Consider the following 9,460-nt stretch of genomic DNA (forward strand, 5'->3'; position numbering starts at 1 on the left):
ATCTGGGTCAGCTCGCAGTCCGTGGTTTGTCACTCTATGTCCCAGAAATGGAATGTCTGTGGTTCTGAACACTGACTTGCTTTTGTTCATCTTGATGTCTAGCGCTGTGCAGCGTTCCAGAAGGCTCTTAAGATTTGCATCGTGGTTCTTGAGTGCGGCTACATCATCGTCACCTGTGCCATATACGACAATGTCATCTGCCACACAGATTACACCGGGTAATCCTTCCAGTGCAGCATGTAGGCGACTTTGAAAGATTTCTGATGATATGCAGAGACCAAATGGGAGACGGCTGCATCTATACCTGCCGAAGGGTGTGTTGAAGCATGTCAACAGTGACGACTCGTCATCCAAACTTAACTGCCAGACTGCGTTGCTGAGGTCCAGCTTGGAGAAAAGTTTTGCTTGTGCTAGGTCAGGAGTATATCATCCAGAGTAGGTAGCTGGTAGTGCTCACGTTTAAGTGCTTCATTCAGTGGTCGCGGGTCAATGCACACGCGTAAGCTACCATTCTTCTTTTCCGCAACTACAAGCTGACTAACCCACTGTGCTGGCTCTTCAGGCGGAACTGGCGCGATTACTTGCTTTTCCACGAGATCATTAAGTTCTTTGTTAACTCTTGCTTTCATTGCGTGCGTGCAGCAGGCGGCAAAATAGAGCGACTCTACGCTGGCATCAGTCTCGAGATGCACTTCACCGGGAATACTACCAAGCTGACCATCAAAGACGCTTGCATAATTGTCTTCAGGTTTCAGTACCGGTGCTTGTACTGCTGAGACTGTACTGTCAAACTGATCATGGTTCACAGTTATCAAACCCATTTGTTGACACGATCTGGCGCCCGAGCAATGGCTGCAGCCCAGGTGTGTCAACCACCTTAAACTCTACAGAGTATTTGCGTTGGGTTTTTGGATTGCGTAATTTTAGTCTGCATTTGCCTGTTGCGGTCAGCGTGGTCTTATTCCACATGCGTAGCGTAGTCTCTTGATTGACAATCATTTGCGCTGTTTCATTGTCAATATGCTGTCGTGGGAGGATATTGCACTCCGCACCATTATCTAACTGGAATGCGACTGTGGTTTTGTCATTAATTAACATGTCAGCCAGATCCATGTTAGATTTGACACTATTTACATGTACATTCACCATGGAGATGTATTCTGTACTACTAGAATCACTATCATATTCATAACTATTCTGGTTAATTGCATTTACTTTTTTCTTACTAGTAGTACCTGCTGCATAGGGCTTATCCAAGGCTTGTTTGCACATTTTGGCAAAGTGATCTTTCAAGCCACACTTTTTACATGTTTTACCATTTCTTTGCACACACTTTTATCTCTAATGTGTTTGTTACCGCAATACCAGCAGTCTCGCTCTGGGCCTAGCCTTTTAGCTGTTGCTTGATTTCTAGGTTTTGGCTTTGTGCCAGAAGATTTTCTGAAATTTCTGGCAACTTTGTTGATGGCTGTGGGTGCTATGGAGTCTTTAAAAGCTTTTGCTTGAGTTTCTGCTGCTTCACACGATTTGCAAATGCTAATGGCTTTGGCCAGGGTGAGACCGCGTTCTTGCAATAATAATTTCCTGGCATCATCCTTCAGGATTCCTAACACAATTCTGTCGCAGACATTAGCGAATCTGTAAGAGGTTCAAAACTACAAGTCTTGGCCAAAACTCGTAAGGAAGCTAAATATGTCTCAAAATTTTCATCAGCTTTCTGCACACGCTGATTGAAAATATAACGCTCATAGGTTTCATTCACTTCGCCTATGGCGTATGCATGGAAATGCTGAAGGATGCTTGCCAGATCCCTAGAATTTTCCTTAAGTTCAAAGCTATTATAGATCTTAAGCCCTTGTGGACCAATTACATTTAGGAACATGGCTGTTTGATAGTCCGCTGGCTGTTTGTTTAGTCGCGAGACGATAACATAATTGTCCCAAGCTTGCTTCCACAGTTTCCAATCGTCTATGATCCCGTTGGAAATAGTGGGCTGCGCTGGCGGTTTGACACCACCGATCATCTTCACTGCATCACCGGCAGCTGCCCCATCGCCAGCTTCATTCGCGTCCGGCATTTTGTGCTGCTAAATACCGAAATTTCCTCAAAAATTTGCTGCTTTTTTCGAGGAAAATTAACCACGCGATGCCTCCATGTTGTGGTAACGTAAAGAGACCTTTTATTACGTGAACTCTGACCTTACATGAATATACAATATAGGCATGGGCGATATCATAAACATCGTACTCGATACCATAACACGCTTCACGCGCATTTCACCACAAAATCATTTAAAAGATCAATTTAAGACTGATATTCAACTTCATTATGACCAAAATTAATGCGTGATTGGGCATATTTGTGCACATTTTCAAGAATTGGGGAGGGGCGCCATTATGTATCCTTAGCCATGGGCGCCACAACCCCTAGCTCCGCCACTCTCCTACAGGTCGGAGTATGCACATCCTTGGTCAGGGGCACCCGATCTACTTTTGCCCCCGGGCACCCTGGCCCAAAGTTACGCCACTGTGTTAAGGGATACTACACCCCCAATTTTGTGCCTATTTTTGTGTTTTTCTCAAAAATTATAGCACATGGTGACAAGTAAGATATGTACAAGTATATTATAGGGGCAAGGACTACAACTACTGCACTGAAAATTCAGCAACTCAAGGCAAGTAGTTATTGATTTATTGATCAAATATTGGTTTTCCCTCAATTTTTACTGTAACTCCACAACTGTTGTCTGTGCTGAAATAAAATTTCCAGTGCAGTAGTTGTAGTCCTTGCCCCTATAATATCATGATAGGGGAGATTGGGGTTAGTTGAAACATTTTTCACAAAATCGTCTTTTTAATGCAAACCGATTACTTTCAAGAAACACTAACCATATCAGTATAAACATATACGTACATGCTACAAATACAGCCTTAAAGTTGAAACATAGGGTGGGGTTAGTTGAAACACAGCTTGTAAAAATTTCAAAATAATTATTATTATGCTGTTAGGGTTATACTTCCCTTGAAGGCACCCTTTAATCAGTGTGAAAAAATGAATAAATAAATATGTGGGAGTTCGGGTCAATACTTTGGACACAAGGTGACGAGTGTCACCATGGACCAAAATATGAGAAGCCTAAAGTATTATAAAATGTACTTTCTGTGTGCACTTTTTGCTTGTATTATTGCTTTTTAACCATATTAAAGCAATATTGAAGAAATGGTAAACATGTTACAAGTTTTAAAAAGTCAAATTTTAAACCATATTTTTCTATGCGATTTTCACGTGTCAACTAACCCCACCTCAAAAGTTTCAACTAACCCCGATGCCTATTTTTACATTTCAAAGTTCATTACACAAAAGAAGAAATACAATAAAACTTTATTTAACATTATTCTGGGACTTACTACTAGTGCTTATGATACTCTAAAAATAATCCCCTGAATCTTCAAACAACATGGAGATAACGCATCTTTTCTGAGGGGTATAAAAATTAGTCAGTAAGTCAAAAAACGGATATTCCTTTCCCAAGCCAACACTGGTGGGGCATCAGTGCTGTTGCTAATTTGGTGGATGACCCTTACTAATACCTATTACTAGGTGCCAGTATTTTACCAAATTAATTTTTTGTGTCAGAAAAAAATACAATGTTTCAACTTACCCCACGTTCCAACTAACCCCAATCTCCGCGGGAGATTGGGGTTAGTTGAAACATTTTTCACAAAATCGTCTTTTTAACGCAAACCGATTACTTTCAAGAAACACTAACCATATCAGTATAAACATATACATAAATGCTACAAAATACAACCTTAAACTTTATTGGACCTGCTTATGATTATTCATATAATCCAATTTGAAAATTTGAAAAAAAAGTGTTTCAACTAACCCCACCCCTGGGGTAAGTTGAAACATAGGGTGAGGTTAGTTGAAACACGGCTTGTAAAAATTTCAAAATAATTATTATTGTGTTGTTAGGATTATACTTCCCTTGAAGGCACCCTTTAACATACAATCAGTGAAAAAAATGAATAAATAAATATGTGGGAGTGCGGGTCAATACTTTGGACACAAGGTGACGAGTGTCACCATGGACCAAAATATGAGAAGCCTAAAATATTATAAAATGTACTTTCTGTGTGCACTTTTTGCTTGTATTAATGCTTTTTAACCATATTAAAGCAATATTGAAGAAATGGTAAACATGTTACAAATTTTTAAAAAGTCAAATTTTTAACCATATTTTTCTATGCGATTTTCACGTGTCAACTAACCCCACCTCAAAAGTTTCAACTAACCCTGATGCCTATTTTTACATTTCAAAATAAGAAATACAATAAAACTTTTATTTAACATTATTCTGGGACTTACTACTAGTGCTTATGATACTCAAAAAATAATCCCTGAATCTTCAAACAACATGGAGATAACGCATCTTTTCTGAGGGGTATAAAAAATTAGTCAGTAAGTCAAAAAACAGATATTCCTTTCCCAAGCCAACACTGGTGGGGCATCAGTGCTGTTGCTAATTTGGTGGATGACCCTTACTAATACCTATTACTAGGTGCCAGTATTTTACCAAATTAATTTTTTGTGGCAAAAAAAAAATACAATGTTTCAACTTACCCCGCGTTCCAACTAACCCCAATCTCCCCTATACATATCTTACTTGTCACCAATCCAATGCGCTATAATTTTGGAGAAAAATACAAAAATAGGCACAAAATTGGGCAGGGGTGTAGTACCCCCTTAAGACACTTAAACATGACAACACCAGTATTGACGTGTTAAGAGAGACAATGATCAACTTATCTCCGAGCCTAAGGGGAAAGCTAAGGTTTTGAATATATACTTCAAGTCTGTATTTATGCAAGAAGACATGACCAAAATCCCTGAACCAACAGCAGCAGAATTCCCTCATATAATGCAGAATTTCACCATCACCAAGGAAGGCGTTTATAAACTCCGGGCTAATTAAGATCTGGCAATCCTGATAGACATCCTTCTAGTACGAGCATTTTGAAAATACTTGCCAAACAAATAATTGCTTCAGTGCTCACTTCATTTTTAATATGTCGCTCCAACAAGGGCAGCTCCCAGAAGATTGCAAAACACACCAATAACACCTATCTTCAAGAAAGGTGAAAAGGTTGACCCGAAAAACTATCGTCCTGTTTCACTAACAAGCATCTGCTGTTAGGTAATGGAACATATTGTACATTAATAATTACATAGCCAGATGATGGATTTCCTTGACACCCATAAGATCCTTATGGGGTCTTGTGACACTCAGCTGGTTCTTACTGCCAACCATTTGTCGCAGGCATTGGATGACAAATCCTCGGTTATGGTGAAATTCTGCATATGAGGGAATTCAGGTGCTGTTGGTTCAGGGATGTTGGTCATGGCTGCTTGCGTAAAAACAGACTTGAAGTATTTATTCAAAACATCAGCTTTCCCCTTAGGCTCAGAGATAAGTTCATCAGTGTCTTTCTTGGTCTCTATTATTCCAAAATGGTGGAAGTAATAAAAAAGGCCATAAAGGGATATTTTTATTTTATTCGATACAGGGAAATATATATATAAAATTCAAAAGAGTTCTAAAAGATCATTACATATTTTAAATAACAATAATCATTAGAGTTATGAGTAAGCAGTAGTAGTAGCAGTAGTAATAGTAGTAGTAGTAGTAATATTATTATTATTAAAGATCCAAGCATTTTCCTGTTGCACCTTTTAAAAAAAAATAAAACTGCGCACAAATGTTGTGTTGGATTTGACAATACACATTTTGTTTATGTCCATAATTATCATGTTTTACAAATCTCAAATGTTATTAATGTCCATTTTTCTTAAATCTACAGTGGGGTAATGCTGGAGTGGTTTCTGGTGATCTTTGGAAGTATCTGCACTGACCATCACAATTCATAAAGCCTCTTTACAAGTGGGCCGCTGATATGTTTGGATATGTTCCTGGTTGTGAACTGTGATCAAAGAAACAATGTGAGAAGGGATTGCAGTTGCACAATGAAAACTACCGATTTATATCATCTGCTCTTTCCAAGTTGACTCATTGGATTAGTTTTTGCAGAGTACTGGTCTAGCAAACCGAAGGTTCCAGACTCAAGTTTCGGCTTCATCTCAGATAACTTTATTACTTACAGTAGACGGAGCAGATAGAGGAGCAGCAATGTTTCCAGCGGTCAAATCATGTATATTGCATGATATGTATTGCATGATAGAAAAGTTCCCGATGTTCCACAGATAGTATATTCCTATCCTGCAACAGAGGAGCTCAAATCATGTGTTATGTACTGTATTACTGCCGTACACTCTTCAACTTCATAAAGTGGCTAATAATAACCCCATTTTGTTGCTTTGCCAGACAATTTACTCGCTCAAGACTTCTATGTCTTATCAAAATCTTAAGTGTCTATATGGTGACTCTTATAGTCCTGTTTATTATCTGCCAAAAACTTCCCTACTCTTATTTCTATCGTTTGTATGATAGTAGTGGAATAAATTTTGCAAGAATAAGGATCCTTAATGATCAAAGACGCTTTAAAGCACGTAAGGTACTGTCAGAACTCAATCCAAATGAGACTCGAAGAATGTATCTTGAAAATGCTAAATCTGACCATCTAAAATATGCCATTGGTGTTGTAACTGTCGCGAGGAAAAACTTCATTTCAGAAGTGGGTGAATTGAAATATCTTACTCAGGTCATGACACAGCTACACGATGTAATTGCAAAACGCGATGCTACAAATGATGTCTTTCCTTTCATATGCAATGTAGATCTAAAGCCAGAAGACTTTGATGAGTCACTACAACTGTCACAGTATTTTCCGAACGTAACAAAGTTGTACTCTTCAACTTTTGAACAAGGTAGTTTTGAACGGACTGGAAAAACGGAAATGGAGAAACAAGACTATGTGTTCTGTTTAGAATCAGCGTTACAATATAACCCTGATTATGTCATTCTAATCGAAGATGATGCCTATCCAAAGGATAATTTTTTAGAAGTTTTAGAACACCTTATCGAGACCAAACTTGAAACTAACATACGCAGAGGCGAGAGAACTCACAAGACAGTGAGATGGGGTTGGGTTAAATTGATGATTCCCTATTCACTCACAAAATATCATCATAATTGGTTCTTTTTTCTGTCAGTGGGTCGCATTAGCACTATTACTTTCTGGAATCGTGTGGCTTGCACATTGTTTCTACATTGAATGTTGTTCATCAACTGGGGAATTATCAGCAAACATAATTAAGACTTATGCAAGATCTTTCTGTGCACTACTCTTCACATTTATCTACTTTTTATTGATTATCTGGATCATAGGAAGGGCTTATTATGTACAAGTAAGGAGTTTCTCTCCGTATCTTCATGCTTTGGAACCAGGAACATCTTGCTGCACACCGGCTCTTTTATTCCAGTCTTGTGAAGTTCCAAGTATAGTTAAATATCTCAGAAGCATCAAGTGTAGTAGACATTTCCCATTAGATTTTGCTTTGGATAATTACCGAATAGACAATAAGATCAAACAGTACTTAGTTTCACCAAATATATTCAGTCACATTGGATTCTATTCATCATTACGGCAAAGTTATAACGCAAACGAGGCAGAATTTGTTTGAAGAGGTTTGCTTTCATTTTCTGCATGGTAATTATTATCGCTAGTAAAAGGCCAAAGACCAAATCACAACAAATATACTATACACAGATATTATTACATAAATTTCAATGATGATGTGTTTTACGCATATAAATACGCATGTGACCACCTCCGTGCTGCGAAAACAGCTTGTAGACAAGAAGTCTGGAAGTAACCTTCGACTCTGCAGGTTGAGTTCCTGTGCATTGAATGCAAAGGCGGTATCAACATTGCTGTAAACGTTTTCGTCGATAAATTTTTTTCTCGTCGGCAAATACTTTCAAAATGTTGTTTTTGATAACATGTTACAAATTCGTAATCCTTCCATGTGTAATAATTTTGCAATTCAATTAATACTTAAATTCCTGGCTTAAAATTGATGATATTTTATCTAACAAGTTCCTATCCTTGTCAACGGCATGAGGATTTGGTCACACTTGCTGGTCTTGGTATGTCGTGGCCATGGGCCACGTGCGTAATCAGTTACCAAACCATAGGGTATTAAATAAAAGGTACTAAATTTAATACCCACGTGACCCATGGGCGCCGCCATACCAAGACCACCAAGTGATCAGTAGATGTGCTACAATGCTAAGAGATAGGAATTTTTCAGACAAATATCATCAAAATTGCTGAAAATTTAATAGCCAACTTAATTAAAAATTAGGGAATTCTGTTTTTTTAGTATGTTTTCAAGAACTAAATTTTGAGTTGACTGAAAAAAAAGTTATCGATGGAAACTCTTACAATAATACTACAAAGTTGCAAAAATATTACAAATTTGCTAGAAAATTTTGACATGCATACCCCGTTTCCAATTGAAATACACAGGAAGACAACCCGCTGCGCGCTGTGCCAAAGGTCACTTTTCCAGACATCCTGTCTAGATGCTGTAATGTCAGCGCCCATCTGGTCATGTGGGCATTAAATTAAGTGCCTTTATTTAAATGCCTATAAGACGACTGGTAGGATGAAAGGACTGAATTTTGTTCATTTTGAACAATTCCAAGTAAAAAAGAAGTTGATTTACTTACGTGTTTTAGTGACGTTTCGCCACTACACTATGTGGCTTCATCAGACTGGCAACTCATCACATCTGACTGCTTGCTTTTATAGGCAACAGGATGCACCGTGGAGGGCGTGATGAGTTGGTCAAAGATGTTGTTGAGTAAATCAACTTCGTTTTTACTTGGAAATTTTCAAAATTAACAAAATTCACAGTTGATCAACATTCCTAATGAACTTGTTCAAAGATAGGTGAAAGGAGCTGATGTTATGGTAACAGATAAGTACTTCAAATGGTGCTCACAAACCTTTACAAATTAGCCAAAGTTATTATGACGCAAAGTTTATATGAATGTCTTTTCCTGTATTAACCATTTATATATTTATAATTTATTCACTTGTTTTATTAAATATTATGTTATTTCTAAAAAAAATACTTTGCACTGCCTTGCATGTTTTTTCGATCTACTATGCATGTTTTTCGATGTTAGCTAGCCACATTGACATTGTATTGATTATTGTTTCTCTCATACCCTGGAAGGGGTCGACATAGATTGAAATAAAGTTCAAAGTTCAAAAACAAAGAAGAAAGGTACTTTTGCCCGGGGCTTTTGCACACAATTACACCTGTATAATAAAACATGTACATTTGAGAGAATAATTATGGCGTAACGGTATTATGGTACTACTTGCCTTTGGTGCATGAGTTCCCGGGTTCAATCCCAGGCGGTGGTATAATGACTGGGGGCGGGAAAGCCTGAATTTCTCTATGGTTCATTTAGAATTTGTAAGAG

This window comes from Amphiura filiformis, chromosome 7 (assembly GCF_039555335.1).
Source record: "Amphiura filiformis chromosome 7, Afil_fr2py, whole genome shotgun sequence".
In the NCBI taxonomy this organism is placed as follows: Eukaryota; Metazoa; Echinodermata; class Ophiuroidea; order Amphilepidida; family Amphiuridae; genus Amphiura; species Amphiura filiformis.